General features: G+C 34.2%; 1 protein-coding gene across 1 annotated transcript in view; it reads left to right on the forward strand.

Annotated features, from left to right (window-relative positions):
* The window catches only part of LOC141580586 (uncharacterized), an 862829-nt gene that overhangs the window by 772192 nt on the left and 74808 nt on the right, over positions 1-15829 (forward strand). The window contains exon 16 of the mRNA XM_074382346.1: positions 2376-2553. The gene's annotated coding sequence lies outside the window, so the exon portion shown is untranslated. The remainder of the gene's footprint in view (positions 1-2375; positions 2554-15829) is intronic.

A 15829-nucleotide genomic window follows, 5' to 3' on the forward strand; every position in this document is an offset into this window, starting at 1 on the left:
ACCATCCTGGATTATTATTTAACTCTGTGCTTATAATCCCAGTGCTTGACTGGCAAAGATCCCCTGTTCTCTGTATTGCTGAGGCTTTGGGGGAAGCGCTGTATCTGGACTGGAATGCCAGAAAGGGAGCCTCTGACTCACCAGTCAGATGCACTTTCTGTTTGAAGCAACACCCTCCTCCCACCGCCTTGGTCTGCCCTTCCTGGACTTTGCTCACCATAGGACCAGACCCATTGAAATGTACCTGGTACCTCAGTAGGATCTAGGCAATCTCTGGATTTCTGCATCTCTCTCGCTGGGTGTTGTGCACCAGAGTTGTGTCTCATTGTCCATCTTGACTCCCTTTGCAATGTCTTTCAGTGTTTTTGGCTTTCAAATAAATTGTGGTGGGAACCACTCTTTACTAAACACGAAAGAACAGAATTTCTCTGTTGGACCTGGGGACCCAGAGCCTGATCTTGTAGGCCTCCTTTTCCAATTATCAATTTATTCCTTCTTAGGTCTAAAGTTATTTTTTAATACCTGCTCTGCAAAAGTGATGGAATTCCTTTAAACTGTTCTTCTTTACAGTGAGCACAATGTTAAGCTTTGTCAGTAGAGGGCATTGGAGGGGTATTGGAGAAGGACAGAGCTTCTCTTGTTAGTTCCAGCAGCTGCACCATTACCCAGTAGTGTATTTTCCACCAGCTGTGGCTCACCTGTGTTTCAGAGGGTTGTTTCTTGCTTGCCTAATTACTGTGGTCCAGCTCTGATTTGGGCACCTCAATGAACCTCACTGACAATCAGTAGGCTACAGCCATGCCTTCTCCAATGCAGTCTGAACCTCACCCTTGGAAAGAACACCTCCTTTCTAAATTTGCCCTTCTTTAGATACTTCTGACATACCGTGCCCTTTCAGGGTTCTTTCTACATGTTACAGGTAATCATACTTTAATGATTTATTATATTAAAATTCCCTTACTTGAATCACTATGTGGTTTCTTTCTCCTGGTTGGACCTAGGTTAATACAGCTTCCCCTTGATCCATCAGGTATTACAGAGGACACACCAAACTCCCATGCACAGTTTGAAACTGGCAATCTAAAAATATATACACATTAATTTGAATTAGCACACATGCATAGAGCAAATGAATTGTAAATGGTCAATTCAGGTCAGTTCTTTCACTATTATGTAACTCTTTTGTTTCAATCAGATCAGCATGGTATGGGATTTGAACTGTTTTATTGAAACTAATTTTTATGTACCAAAAATGCTAAAACATGAGATCAGGACTCAGAAGACAGCTTTTGTTATCTGTACCATGAAACTAGGGCAAGTTGCTGAATGCTTTTAAGCCTCATTGTCCAAATCTGGCAAAATGAAGAATTTGCACTTGGTTTTTATGACCCTTTGAAGTTCCTAACCTTTATCCTTGACAGTATTTATAATGTTTCCATTAACAATCCTTAACTCTTCTAAAAGGTAGTTCACTTCCATCGTTGTGAACTGTGTTAGATTTTTTATGGAAAATAGACTCAAGGCTAAGACTTCTATCACCACAGAAGATGGCTCAGAACAGCCCCAGGGAACATGTTGAATTACAATGATCAAAAGAGTGCAAGTCTTACAGTTGCTCCCAGTGCTGCTAGAAGTATGAGTGAAATTTAAAATTATATTTCCTGAGATTTTATTCTTAATCTCTAGACTTCCCTAGGGGTTTCCCACTGACAGTGATGGACCTCAACAGAATGAAACAGCTCAAATCTGTCAGAATCCTATAGGCTTTTATACGGTCCCTAAAAAGGCACTTCAAAATTAGAAAATATTTTTAACGATGTCTTTTTTAATATGAAAAGATAATTTTAAAAGTATATGGTACAGTAACATCACCCTCAAGTCTACCATTCAGGGAGCGATCCTGTGAATGTTTTTCTATATTTTCTTTAGTTTTTTTTCTTATGAATATCTATTTGCACATAGCAAATACTATTACTAGGCACTGTTCTAGATGCTGAAGATACAAAAGTGAACAGTCAAACTCTTACCCACATGGTGCTGTTATACTATCTAGATAATTATATTTCCTCCTTTGTAAATTTAACAATTTTTGTAAGTGGTTTCTCATGTCATTAGATATTTTTTTTTACAGAGCTTACATATCTAATGATATTTTCATTCATACTTAATGCTAAAATATTTCAATTTTTTTACAATAAATAATTATTCAATTAGCATAATTGTAGATAAATAGTTACACTCTTCTGTTTCCATAGGATGAATCCCCAAGGAATATAAATACTAAGCCAAAGAGAATGATATTTTTGAGGTTCTTAATGCGCATTGCCAAAGTACCTGATGAAAGTTTCTCAAAATTACATCTACTCCCCCTGCAGGAGTGCACCTGTGCCATTTATTTGATGTTTGTCCCTTGGCATCCACCTCCTACTTTGTTTCATGCCATTTTGTGCCCTGGAAGTCTGTCCTGTATGAACCTCCATTCCCCTCTGGCTTCTAGTGGAGTTCAGTCAAAGGAAAACTCCCACTGGAAATCAGTGGAAGGAAGAAAGTGAGGTAAGGATATTTATTCTCTTTTGTTTCTCCCTCCTGGATTGAAAGGGCTATGGAATAAAGCCCACAACACCTGTAAGGTGATCTTTGTCTTGCTGGTCTCCTTTCTCCTTAGGGGTTTTGGCTACTTCTTACTTCTTTTGCTCCTACCAACTTTGATGTGGCAATGGCTCCTACTGTTCCCATTATAGAACTCTTTTTCTTTGTTGCTATTGCTGAACTCTGCCCATACCTTTTGTAAACGGTCCTTTTATTAAATTTCCTTCAACAACTCTGCTTCTAGAACCCTGAGAAACACAAAGCCTCTGTGTTTAAATACAATTCAAAAAAAAAAAAAAACAAAAAAACTGTAGATAATAACAAATACAAAATAACTATCTCAGTGTCATGCAATTATATTTTTTATTTTGATTATTTTATTTTTATTTATTTTTATTTATTTATTTATTTTTGAGATGGAGTTTCACTCTTGTTACCCAGGCTGGAGTGCAATGACGCGATCTTGGCTCACTGCAACCTCCGCCTCCCGGGTTCAGGCAATTCTCCTGCCTCAGCCTCCTGAGTAGCTGGGATTACAGGCACAGGCCACCATGCCCAGCTAATTTTTTTTATTTATTTTTATTTTTATTTATTTATTTTTTTTTTTAGTAGAGACTGGGTTTCACCATATTGACCAGGATGGTCTCGATCTCTTGACCTCATGATCCACCCGCCTCGGTCTCCCAAAGTGCTGGGATTACAGGCTTGAGCCACCGTGCCCGGCCCTTGATTATTCTTGAGATTAATGTATTTTCAATAATGGGCAATTATTTTTCTATTGGTATTAGTTTTACAGTTTTTATTGGGGTTCTTAACTGTTTTCTCTTTGATATTTTTTTAGTTTTGTGCTTCAAAAATGTTTTCCAGTTTACCAGCCTACCAATTGAATATACTGGGTTCAGTTAGTAAAATGGTTTATGGTCGTCTTGTAATCTGAAACTTGGGTTTATTTTTCAAATCAAATCAGTCATCTTATCCAGCGATCTTTTTCAAATAAGGATATTCAATCATAAAAATTTTGTTAGTGCCATAAATGCTTTCAATTATATAAGGATTTTATGAAGGGCAAGAAAGTATGACAAATAAGATTACCTTAGAAACTTAACAGTCATGATCTGGGTTCAATTTGCTTTTTTTCTACCTTGTGACCTGTTACCCTCTGTCACTGATACACCTATCTAATGATCACCTTTAGTCCAGTTCTTTTTATTTACTTCCATTGCATTATTAAATGGTTCAGATTTTACCATGTAGAGAAATGAACAGATCCAGAATGTACAATTCAAATTTGACAAATATATTGACCATGTAATCAACATTCCTGTCAAATCTTGTATATTCCCACTGATCATTTTCTATACCAAATCTGTCAATATGGACAAGAGGTGTTAATATCTCAAATGAAGAATGTATTATTTGCTTTTTCTCCCTTTATGGCTGTCAGTATAGGTTTCAGGAACTTTGAAGCTCTTTTATTAGGTATAGACATATTTTTAAAACTTTTTTTATCTTAGAGATGAATTTAACAGTTTTGTTGATGAATAATATATATGCCATACAAATCACTCATTAAAAATGTACAGTTCAAAAAATGTTAGTAAGTTTACATAGTTGTACAGCATTCACTTCAATCCAGACTTAGAATACTTCCATTAACATGAAAACTTCCTTCATATCCCTTTGTAATTAATATCCTGCCTCATTCCCGAACTCAGATAACTAATTTATTTTCTGTTACTATATCTTTGTCTTTTTAGAAATTTCATATAAATAGAATCTTATGTAGGGTTTTTAATGTTTAGTTTCTTTCACTAAACATGTTTTTGACATTCTTCCATATTATTGGGAGGATCCATAGTTTACTGTTTCTTACTGATGAATAGTAGTATTTCATTGCTAAGTGTACTACAGCATGTTTATCCATTCACCTTTTTATGGATGCTTTGATTGGTTCTAAAGTTTAGCTATTATGAATATCTCTGCTATTAATACTCATATATGAGATTTTGTGTGAACAATATTTTTATTTCTCTTGGGTAATGATAATACCTAGGGATATCTAGGAGGGGAATATCTAGCTGTACATTAGGTGTTTAGTTAAACAAAAATTCTGTAATGTGCTCCAAAGTGACTACACCATTTTCCATTTTCCATTCCAAATATCATTTAATGGGTTACAGGTTTTCCAATTTCTTGCCAGCACTTGGTATTGTTATTCTTTTTAATTTGGGTTTCTCTAGTGGGGTTTACTGGTATTGTGGTTTTAATTTTCATTTCCCTAATGACTAACCATGTTAAGCATATTCGCATCATTAAGTATGTGATGTGTCGTGCTTTTTCTTGCCACTTTCAAGATTTTTTTCATTATTTTGGGATGGAATAATTCTACTTATTTCTACTTGAGTTATTGTTTCTTACATCTGCCATCTCGAATCTGCTATTGAGCTCATCTAGTGAAATTTTCACTTATTATCCTTTTAATCTCTTTAAATTTCTTTTGTTAACAGTTTCAATTTTTCAGTTAGATACTTTATTTGTTGGCTTAATGATCACATGTTCTTTTTTGTTTTTATTTTTTAGATACTGAGTCTCAGTTTATTACCTAGTCAGGATTGCAGTCCCATCATCACAGATCAATAACCTCAAACTCTTGGGCTAAAACAATCCTCCTCCCTTAGCCTTCTGAGTAACTAGGACCACAGACATTTGCCACCATGCCCAACTAATTAAAAATAAAGTTTTCATTAAAGATAGGGTCTTGATACCTTGCCCAACTGTTTTCAAACTCCTAGCCTCAATAGCTCTTCCTGCTTTGCTCTCTCAAGGTGCTGGGATTGCAGATGTGAGTCACCATGTTTGGCCTAATAGTGTGTTCTTTTAACATATTTGGAATATCTGCTCTGAATTTCATTTCTAAATTCAACATCTGGGTTCACCCTAACTGATTGTACTGAACTGAGTGTAAAATCAGTTCCTATCAACTACACTACTTTGATTATTGAGTTTGTGTATCAGTCACATTTATTACCATTTGGTTGAAAACTTGTCCTTGTTGATAGCATATTGTAGAAAATCTAGACTCTCTTTTCTCTCAAATTTTTATTCCTGTTTTTTGTTTGTTTTTGTTTGTTTGTTGAGACAGAGTGTCCCTCTGTCGCCCAGGCTGGAGTGCAGTGGCATGATCTCAGCTAACCACAACCTCCACCTCCTGTGTTCAAGCTGTTCTGCTTCATCCTCCCGAGTAGCTGGGACTACAGGTGTGTGCCACCACACCCGGCTAATTTTTTTTTTTTTTTAAATTTTTAGTGAAAATAAGGTTTCACCATGTTGGCCAAGCTGGTCTCAAACTCTTGACCTCAGGTGACCTGCCCACCTTGGCCTTCCAAAGTGCTGGGATTACAGGTATGAGCCACCATGCCCAGCCAGTTTTGCTTTTATTAACTTACTTTGACTTAAAGAATCTATCTTCCCATAATGATGTGTAGCCACTGATATCTCTGCTCAATTTTATTTTCCTGCCTCATTGTATATAAATATCCCCTGCGTCTGTGTCATTCGCTGATTCCCAGTGGTTATTTGTGCTCAGACAGTTTAAATCCATAATGATTTTCCTTTCTGCTACCAGGTTATGTATGTTGATGTAATTTATCAAGACTTCCCTGGCTTTCATTTTTGCTGGGTTTTCTTGAGCTCTCTCACAATCATGTATACCTTAGTGCTCAGTCAGATTTGTGATGAGTTTATTATGTCACTTCCATGGCCTCCTGGTAGGTTGAGCAACCACCCCAATCACAGTCATAATCTCTGATTTGTTTCCTTAGGTCAGTGGATCAAGGGACTGTCTGGGCTTTGCCTCTTTGTTACATAACAAGAAGTGGCTTTCTTGCAGAGACTCTGTGGGAATCTACTTTGTGTCCTTTGTATTTTTCTCAAGAATTATAGTCCTATATTGCCTGTTGTTTAGTGCCGTAAGACATTTGCTTCATATATACTCTCTGTTTCTACCACTGTTTAGAATGGAGGGCAAGTCTAGTACGATTAACTTTGAACATGACAGGATGTGGAAATGCAATTGATGAAGTTTTCCATGTAAATATCTAAGGTCATAGAACATCAATTTTATTTTAGACATTTGAAATAGTCTCATTATTTTAAAGATTGTAATGTATGTGCAGTTTAAATATATTTTATGTTTTTAAATGAGCATTACTCCACTCTACCTGTTTCTTTCCTGAAGTCCCCATGTTTCTGTATAGTATTCATATTCATATCACCTCAAGCCTGTGAAAAAATTGGTAGACAGTGACTGAAGCAGAATTCAAGTTTCTCTACTAACAGTACCTCCAATAATGCAATCATCAAAACATTTATTAGGAATCAAGTATATTTTCAAGAACCTTTGAAAGTTATGCACATACCTTATAAAGTACAATTTCACTTCTCCTAATGCTTACAGTCCATTGGGGAAGAGATTATAACATGCATGATAGTGCAGGTCAGCCAATGTAAAGATTTTATGAATGAGCAGTGAAAACATTAAATGGTCATAGAAGGTTGGATAGATTTTACGGAAGAGATTGAATAAATAAAGCAAAGTCTTAAATACCCCTTATAGGGAGTAGGTAGTAATAGAAATGAGTAAAAAAAAAGAGGTTTCTAAGCTGAAAAAAATGCAGAAGCTTTGTAATTTACCTTTAAACTTGAAAGAAAATAGGGAATGGTGGTGACTGTAATCTGGTGGAGAGTGAATAACCTTATAAAGGAGGGGTCATGCTCAGTTTCTGCTTATTGTCCTAAGGCAATGCCAACCCACATATTGCCAGACCTTTCAATTCTTCAAAAAGTTTGAAAATCTAACTTTTGAAAAAAATCACAATTTTTAAATGTCAGTAACAAATCAACTATTTCATCCTACCATGGAGGCCACCAAAATTATCTTTGGGAATGAATTTTGCATACAGGGTACCAGTCTGTGACCTCAGAGTTCACATATTCTGAAAGAGGGATTAAATTTGTGGCAGGAATGTTTGTCTTTAAACATTTTGTAGCAGAAATAATGAAATAATGACCTAATAACCTATCATATAGTCAGTTATGCTACTTCCCTGTAGCATTTGATGATTGCTATTGTAACTTAATAAGCATAAAATAATGGAAACACCTTCATATCCTTTAGAAAGCAGATGCATTTGAATTTTATTTAGAAATTCATCGCTAAAAGTTGTCAACAGAATCATTATTTTTATGGACTTAGTGTTTGGATTCAGGGCTTCTTGGGTTTATAAAACTGACATTTTTTTTTAAAAGAGAGGAAAAAACTCTTTTGCAAATACCAACTCTGTGTTGCACAACAGATTGCAATGCCTCCACAGGGGCTGTAAGCTCATCAGTGTGCAGAGTACCCAAATATTTTACCAATTTACAATGCATGTTACCAGCTAGATTATAACATCTTTGCTAAACCATTAAATCTATAGTCTCATTATCTGTTCCAACATTTTGGAAGTATACATTATCTTTAGTTAACCTAATAGAGAATAAATTCTTGTACTGTAATAATGCCCTAGAAAACAGATGTTCTGTTTGAACTGCCTTATTGGTTAGTCTGAACCTAAATTTTGAGATTCAAGTTTGCTTCTTTATACCAAAGTGTAATTTTCAATTATAAAAAAAAGTAATAAAGACAGAGAAAACTTTCAGTTACTCGTAACTTTAAATACCTAGAAAAATATTTAAAATAACATTTGATTAATTCATGGCAAGTGAATTGAAACCTAACAGATATTTCTTCCTTCAAATAAATATGGAATTAAAATAAATGCAGGGAAACATTAAATGAAGAAATAAAGTGTTCCTGCTGAACCTGAAATACTGAAATACTGATGCAGCCCCTTCCCTGAATAAATATAGATATTGTTCCAGGAGAATCTCTCTTCTAGTACATGTATTTATGTGTTCATATGTACCTTTGTGCATTTGAGTGTATATTCCTTGTGGAAGTTTGTCTAGTAAATGGGGCTAACTCAATATTGATAGCTGCTTTTGGTAACATTTATGCAGATGCTAACATTTTACCAGGTGCTAGTCTTCTCTTCATCTCCCTTAAGCTTACAAACCAGATAACATCTAAAGAGCCTAAGTCCACATATAAGTAATTAGTGTAACTTTGACCTCCAGTTCTGTCATTGTAGGCTGCTGAAACTTAATCTTTTCTTAATTAGATCTTGTTTATTCAAAGCCATAAATAACTAATATTTTCAGTGAAATCATCCTTAGACAAATTGCAAAACCATCTGGTTGAGCGTTTTTGTTGTTTTTCTTCTTTTGATTTTTTTTTCTTTGTTCTATTTACAACTCTTTTTCAGAAAAAAATACAGAAATCAGATTAAGTTTGAATTTAAAGAGGAAAAAAGTAATGACAATAATTTGGTTTATATAAAACATATTTTGTACAAATACACTTCATAATTCTTTGTTACTTAAAATAAATGACTTAACACTATTGAATGTGAAGTCAGGCACAAAGTCTGTTTATTATGTCATTAGTTTAATTTCTCTAATTTGAATATAATTACTGACAGTCTATACAACTGATGTTTTCTTGGGGAAAACTTAAAAATATATACATGCAATTAAACACTATATGGCAAGTCTTCATTTCTTGTTAATTTCATTCAACTACTTCTTAAGTATGTTCTTAACAATATTTGGGGAGACCAAATTAATCAGTGGTTTATGGTGGTTTTTTTTTTTCCTGTATATATTCCTTTTTGTTCTTTTGTTCAGTGGGATAATCTCCTTTCTTAGCTCCTAGATGGTAACTCTAGCTGATCTCATGACTTTTCTGCTCTCTTCTAGACAATAAATGTCAGCCCTAATACCACTTAAAGTTGTATACATAGTTTCAATTCACTTTTTAGAATATGAAAATTAAAATATTAATAAAACTGCTAAATTTGGTTGTAAAGGTGGTTAAAGTTGAAGCTTCTGAATTGTCTCTGATGAATATTAAAGCTGACTCTCCTGAGGCATTTTCATAGTTCTTCATAGGTTCCTTGTAGGGGCACTGAGTAAGAGGCTGGTTCTATATTTGACTATTTCTGGTGTTATCTTTTGGTTAATTTCTCAGATCTTGGTATTTGATAATAGGCATCTAGGTGTTTCTACTGAGGTCTTCTGCTATCTTACTCTTTCTATAATTTTCATTTTTCCCCCCACAGAAAACTCGCACACCTCCTTTTGGACTAATACTCGATACCAATGCAAGAACAAATGAGTACCAATGCAAGAACAAATTAGTCCCATTGCAAATTACATACTCTGGGCTCTAACACTAAAGAAAGGCATTGTTCAAATCATGAATTGCTCTTTAGATTTTGTTGTTTGAGAGTCAGATACAAATTTTTTAAACTTTTTTAGTTTTCTCAGATGAAACTCAGGCATTAGTTCATATACCCCTCAAAATTTCAGAAAATGAAGACCAAAATCTCTAAATAGTTCCCCTGAAGCATTTATAGCTAACCTTAATGTGACATGATGAGAAGTGTGTCTCTTTTCTATCTTTCATAGAGAGGGAGAAAACAGTCAAGTCACTACAAAAGATGTTTTTCCCTATGAAGATCCTCTTTTAAATATCACTGACCCAATTATATATACATTAACTTTGGAAAAGATTCTGGACTGCAGATTTGTCTGGGATATATGTGGTCTGTCTCACACACATTTGGTTGCCATTCTTTTACACAACTTGAGTTTCTTACTTTTTTTTAAAAAAGAAAAAGGCTTTTACAGTTTGAAAAAAGTTTGCAAGCACCGATCAAATGGTACCAGGTTTAACTTAGAAATACAGAAAAAAAAAAAAACCAGCAAGAAAAACTTAACCTTGTGCAATTAAGAATTGAAAGATTTTCTCTTTGAAAATGAATTTTTGTACTCATTACCTTTTGAGAGTTGACCTATAGATCAACCCATAGGTAAAATTCATGCCCTTATTGAAAATCTAGGGAAAATTACCTTTGTAATGACCTATGAAAATAACCTTCATCTTCTTATAATCAAGAAGAAATTCAAATCAGATTCTGCACTCTCATTGAATATTAATATCCAGACTATTCTCTGTGATATAGAATATATCATCTATTTAGTGATTTGCATAAGGTAGTTGGTCTTGTAGATGCATAGGTTTGGAATTAGTTAAAAATGGAAACAGTACTATTTATAGTTGAGCAAATGTTCACAGAATTTGAGATTGAAATAAACTCACAAATTATTTACTTCAACTCCTTAACTTTATAGATAAATATATAATAACATCTATTTTTGTACAGAACATTTCAGAAGATGGAAACACAATATGTTATTAATCTCATTCAAGGTCAAAGAGCCCTGAACTAGATTTTACATTCTCAGATCCCAGACTGTATCTTTATATTGCACAATCATTGGTACACATAATTCATCTTGGGAAAACGAATGGTAAAATTGAAAGGTTTAGGCTATTAAGTGAAATAAATATAAAAGGAAATAGATTTCTGTTCTAGATCTCTAAGGGAAAACTTCAAAGATAGTAATTATTAACATAATGAAAATATCATGACAATTTTCCTTTAATTCTATGAATAAACCCCACTACTTCTGTGTGAATGAAAGGAGAAAGCATTCAATGTTATGGAGCATGTGCATCTAGACTTCTGAACTGTTTAGATGATAGGATTTTAAGTTTTAAGGAAAATGAACAAGTTGTTTTCTACCACAGACAGAAATGTTGCATTTAGAAATAGATCTCTTTCTCATAATTTTCAATTTCTGATTTTCTGTCAACATTGTCATAAAAAAAGATTACTCGATTACTCAGCATCTAGATTATCAGAGAGGAGAAATACATAGTTTTCTTTCAATAACTTTTATTCTCTCATTTTTATTTTGCTTACTCGTGCAGGACTTAATGAAAACCATTCTTTACCAGACCTTTTGTCATTACTGACAAACTTAATTCAGGTTCGGAGTCAGGTTGCTTAATAGGTAAAGAGGGTAAAAATGAAACATAAAATAGCTAGAGAGAAACACACCATAAATACCTGGGGAATTTAAAAAAAGGTTTGTAGGCTAGTTATGTGCAAATGAAGGCATTTAATTGTAATGTGTCTTCAGTGATAAATGGGGAAAAAAGTCTTGAATAAATTTCCCATTATAAAATGAGAAATTGTCATGCTTTGCCCTTTTCATTTGCTCCTTGAAAAAGGTGAACTTATCTGAAAAAATTTATACCAGCAGAGCGGCTTTTATTCAGCTAATGAACTGCAGTAACTTGGGAAATGGCACTATGTTGAATGGTATTAGAGGGCAAGAATAATAACACTTTTACAATATTAAATTACTAGTAAGATTTTCTAAAAACTAATTTTATTCTCAATTTTTTTAAGCAAATGAGTGACAGGTAAGAGAGGGCACAAGAGTTGCAGAGGTTCAAGCATAGGCCTAGAGAACTGCTCAGTGTCTCGTGAGCGACCACTCATCCCCAGGGAAGTAGGTCATTTTTTCAGATTAAAAGTTTGTCTTCTGAGTTCAGGGCAGTGTACAAGAAGCTAATTTCTGAAGTGTCAGCATAGCAGATATTGCCTTATAGAGAGGAAACAATTCATGAGGGGTCTTGCCCAGTCTTAGGCTGTAATGGACAAGATGTAAAACTGGTATATTAAGAGTGGAAAATGGAAGTTATTTAAGCATGTCACAGATCCGATTCCTCCTCACACACAGTAAACTTCTGAATAGAAAAAAGAAGAAAATTTAAGTTTGACATGAACAAAAGGCAGTTGGAAACAATGGAAGAATCAAGACACAAACACAACTATGAGAAGAAAAAAATCTATTTTCCAATGTAGTTAATTTGATATCCATGGTTTTCTATTACAATTAGTATATTTACATTGCTATTAAAGTAGCTTTCATCATTGTCATACGTTTTGGCTATGATCAGCAATGAAAATGCAAAGGGACTTTATTTTCCTGATGATTTAAACTGAAAGATACATTTACAGAAATAGTTTCAAAATCACTTAGCTTTAGAAGTGAATCAGTTTTCTTCTAGGAATACATATAGCAGATAATCTTTAAATTACCTGAAAACCCTTGACTATGGAATATAATAAAAATTGATTGTTGAAAAGGAAATCAGTTGCTGCATTTCATAAAAGCAGTTTGGCTTTAGCACATAGAGGGTTTATTGTTTTGCTCTAGGCTAAGGTTAATATTGGATAGTGCAAAGTTTTTCCTACTCCAGTAGTCTAGTTTCATGTATATAAACTCGAAGAGTGGTATCTCTGACGAGGTGTTGTTAGTTTAAAACAACAAAAACATTTTTTAATGAGAAAAAGGTTTGAGTGAGTCACATAAAATTAATATTAAGCTTTCTGTCATCAACCTTATTACTTTGGTAGATGACTTGCATTAAAGGCAGTGAAGCAAGCAGTCAGTAGCCTGGGTCTCTGCCATTTCTGCAGTGCTGCAGATACACATTTCACACAATTTGTACAGAAATGTATGTTAATTGTACTTCCTTAGGGTATCTGTGCAGTGGACTAGAAATTATGACCTTATTATGATTCTTCAAGGTGTTGCTCTTTCAAATCATGGGTAGACATAATTATTATTAATAAGCAAAACCAGAAAATACTAAATACTCATTGAGTTTACATTACACAAAATATTTGCATATGTGCATAAATACAGATACAAAGCTTATTCTTTTGAAAATTCTGCAAATATCATAAGCTTATATTTATTACCTTAAACTCAGGACCTATGGTTGTACGTGTATCAGTAATATGTTTTATTTTTCAAGACAGAAATAGGTTTGTATTTCTTCCTGAGTAAAGATAAAATGTTTCTATTTAGTGGGAAAATAAACTTCAACTTGCTCTTTGAGACATTTTTGGGGATCTCACCTACTTGCTAAGTCCTCATTCATTGGACATGACTCTGTTAATGATTGAACATCCAAAGTGGTTGAATAAATTAACTTAAGAAGGTGAACCTGATTAATGGCTATGATATTTCTTTGTAGTTCATTTTAACTCTAGAGCATATATTAATTACCATTTATCCTCTGAATGGAAATTCCTTAGTTACATTTATCTCTGTAAATATTGTTAATTTACTCAATAAAATCATTAATGATGATAGTGATGCCTCCATACTCAAAAGACAAAACAAAACCAGTTTTCCAGTTCTAGACTTTAAATCCATATATTCCTTAGAGACAGTGCTGGAAATTAATCTACAGGGGTCTATAGCTAATAATTCATTCAGATGCATAATAGGTGTGGTAAGCAGATACAGAAGGCAAACTAATATACATACCATTGACAGTATAGTTAATATCTTAAAATTAGCTTAAATGATCCTTTCTTGATCCATTGCAGAATGACACCAAGTTGGTTTCTTCTGTTTAGCATTTGTTCTGGAGGAATTTCTACACCAAATGAGTTGTTTTGCTGAAATTTCAGATGCTATTTGTTCTGGTTGTTCTATTAAATTGTATTCTATAGTCCTATTAAACTATACTTCTGGTTCCACTAGACACCAGTTTATTGGCCACCATTTTGATCTCATATCTTTTTTGGACTAATGTTATCTTTGGGTTTGCTGATCAGGCACTAAAAGAGTGCCAGCATAATTGAAGTAGTCCAGAGCACATTTATGGTGACTGGGCTAATATAATCAATGAATATTATTATCAACCTACTTTGGAAGCAGTGATACTTATTCCTGTGAGCCAGCAATATTAAAATCTGTCTTTGTGATGTAAACCATTTAGAACAACCTGAGCTTCATTTGTTTTATTTCTGATTTAAAAGTAGGTATTATTTATTCCCCTTGTGGTGGTATATACTTCTATATACTTCATTCTTTCCATCCCGTCCTCCCTTCCTTTTTTCCTTCCCTCCCTCCCCCCTTTCTCTTTACATTATCTTAAGTTCCTTGGAAATACTGAGATTGCATCTAAATAATTGTAGCTTTATATGATACTGAGAATTTATCATATGTGTGATTTCTTTTAAGTCCTTGTGCTAACGTTTTGTTAAATAGAAATTGTGCTATCTTCTCAGACAGTAGTTTTGTTGACCCACATCACAAAAAAGAACCTACTCATTCTATGCACTCTGATTTCTTAAAAAAAATGAAAGAAATATTTTTTAAAAATTATTTTAAAAACAACTATAACAACCATCCATAAAGTTTGAAAACTTGGTGGAAAACTACTAATCAAAAAAAAAAAAAAGTAAATGACTGATTTATAACCAATCCTAGAATGTTGCACAAGACTGAGACAAATCATAAAGCTAACAAACTATGTATGCACCAGACAATTTGGGTCAAGTACTAACAAAGTCTACTTCATTTTTAGGCTGGTTAGGTCAAGGAAATATACACTCCTCAGCTTTCCTAAGCATTTCAGTGTTATTCAGAAACTCACTAGTAGCTTATACGTTTGCTCAGATGATTTTTGCTATACAATTTGAAACTATGAAAAGCCATGTTTGTGAAAGTGAGGGTTCTACTTTCTATTGTTTTAGTAAGAATTATGTTTGCATGTGGTTTAGGCTGTTGGTGCAGGGCTTGAGTGATTAAACTTGAAGAAATCATAGAAAATACAGATATCCTGGGAGACCTAGTGGTATCACTCCTAGTGGTAGCTAGGAGTTTGCTACTCTTTCATGAGCAAATAATAATAGCTAAAATGAGATGCCAGCCATGACGTCCTGTTCTAAATATTCTCTTTTTTAAAAAAATTTTTTTATTGTACTTTAAGTTCTTCTAGGGTACATGTGCAGATCTTGCAGGATTGTTGCATAAGTACACATATGCCATGGTGGTTTGCTGCCTCCATCCCCCAGTAACCTACATAAGGAATTTCTCCCAATGGTATCCCTCCCTAACCTCCCCATCCCACATTGTCCTTCCCCTATCCTGAACCCCCCAACAGACCCCAGTATGTGATATTCCCCTCCTTGTGCCCATGTGTACTCATCGTTCAACACCCACCTATAAGTGAGAACATGTGATGTTTGGTTTTCTGTTCTTGTGTCAGTATGCTAAGAATGGTGGTTTCCAGATTTATCCATATCCCTACAAAGGACATGAACTCATCTTTTTTTATGGCTACAAAGTATTCCATGGTGTATATGTGCCACATTGTCTTTATCCAATCTATCATCAATGGGCATTTGGGTTGGTTTCA

This window comes from Saimiri boliviensis, chromosome 1 (assembly GCF_048565385.1).
Source record: "Saimiri boliviensis isolate mSaiBol1 chromosome 1, mSaiBol1.pri, whole genome shotgun sequence".
Classification (NCBI taxonomy): domain Eukaryota; kingdom Metazoa; phylum Chordata; class Mammalia; order Primates; family Cebidae; genus Saimiri; species Saimiri boliviensis.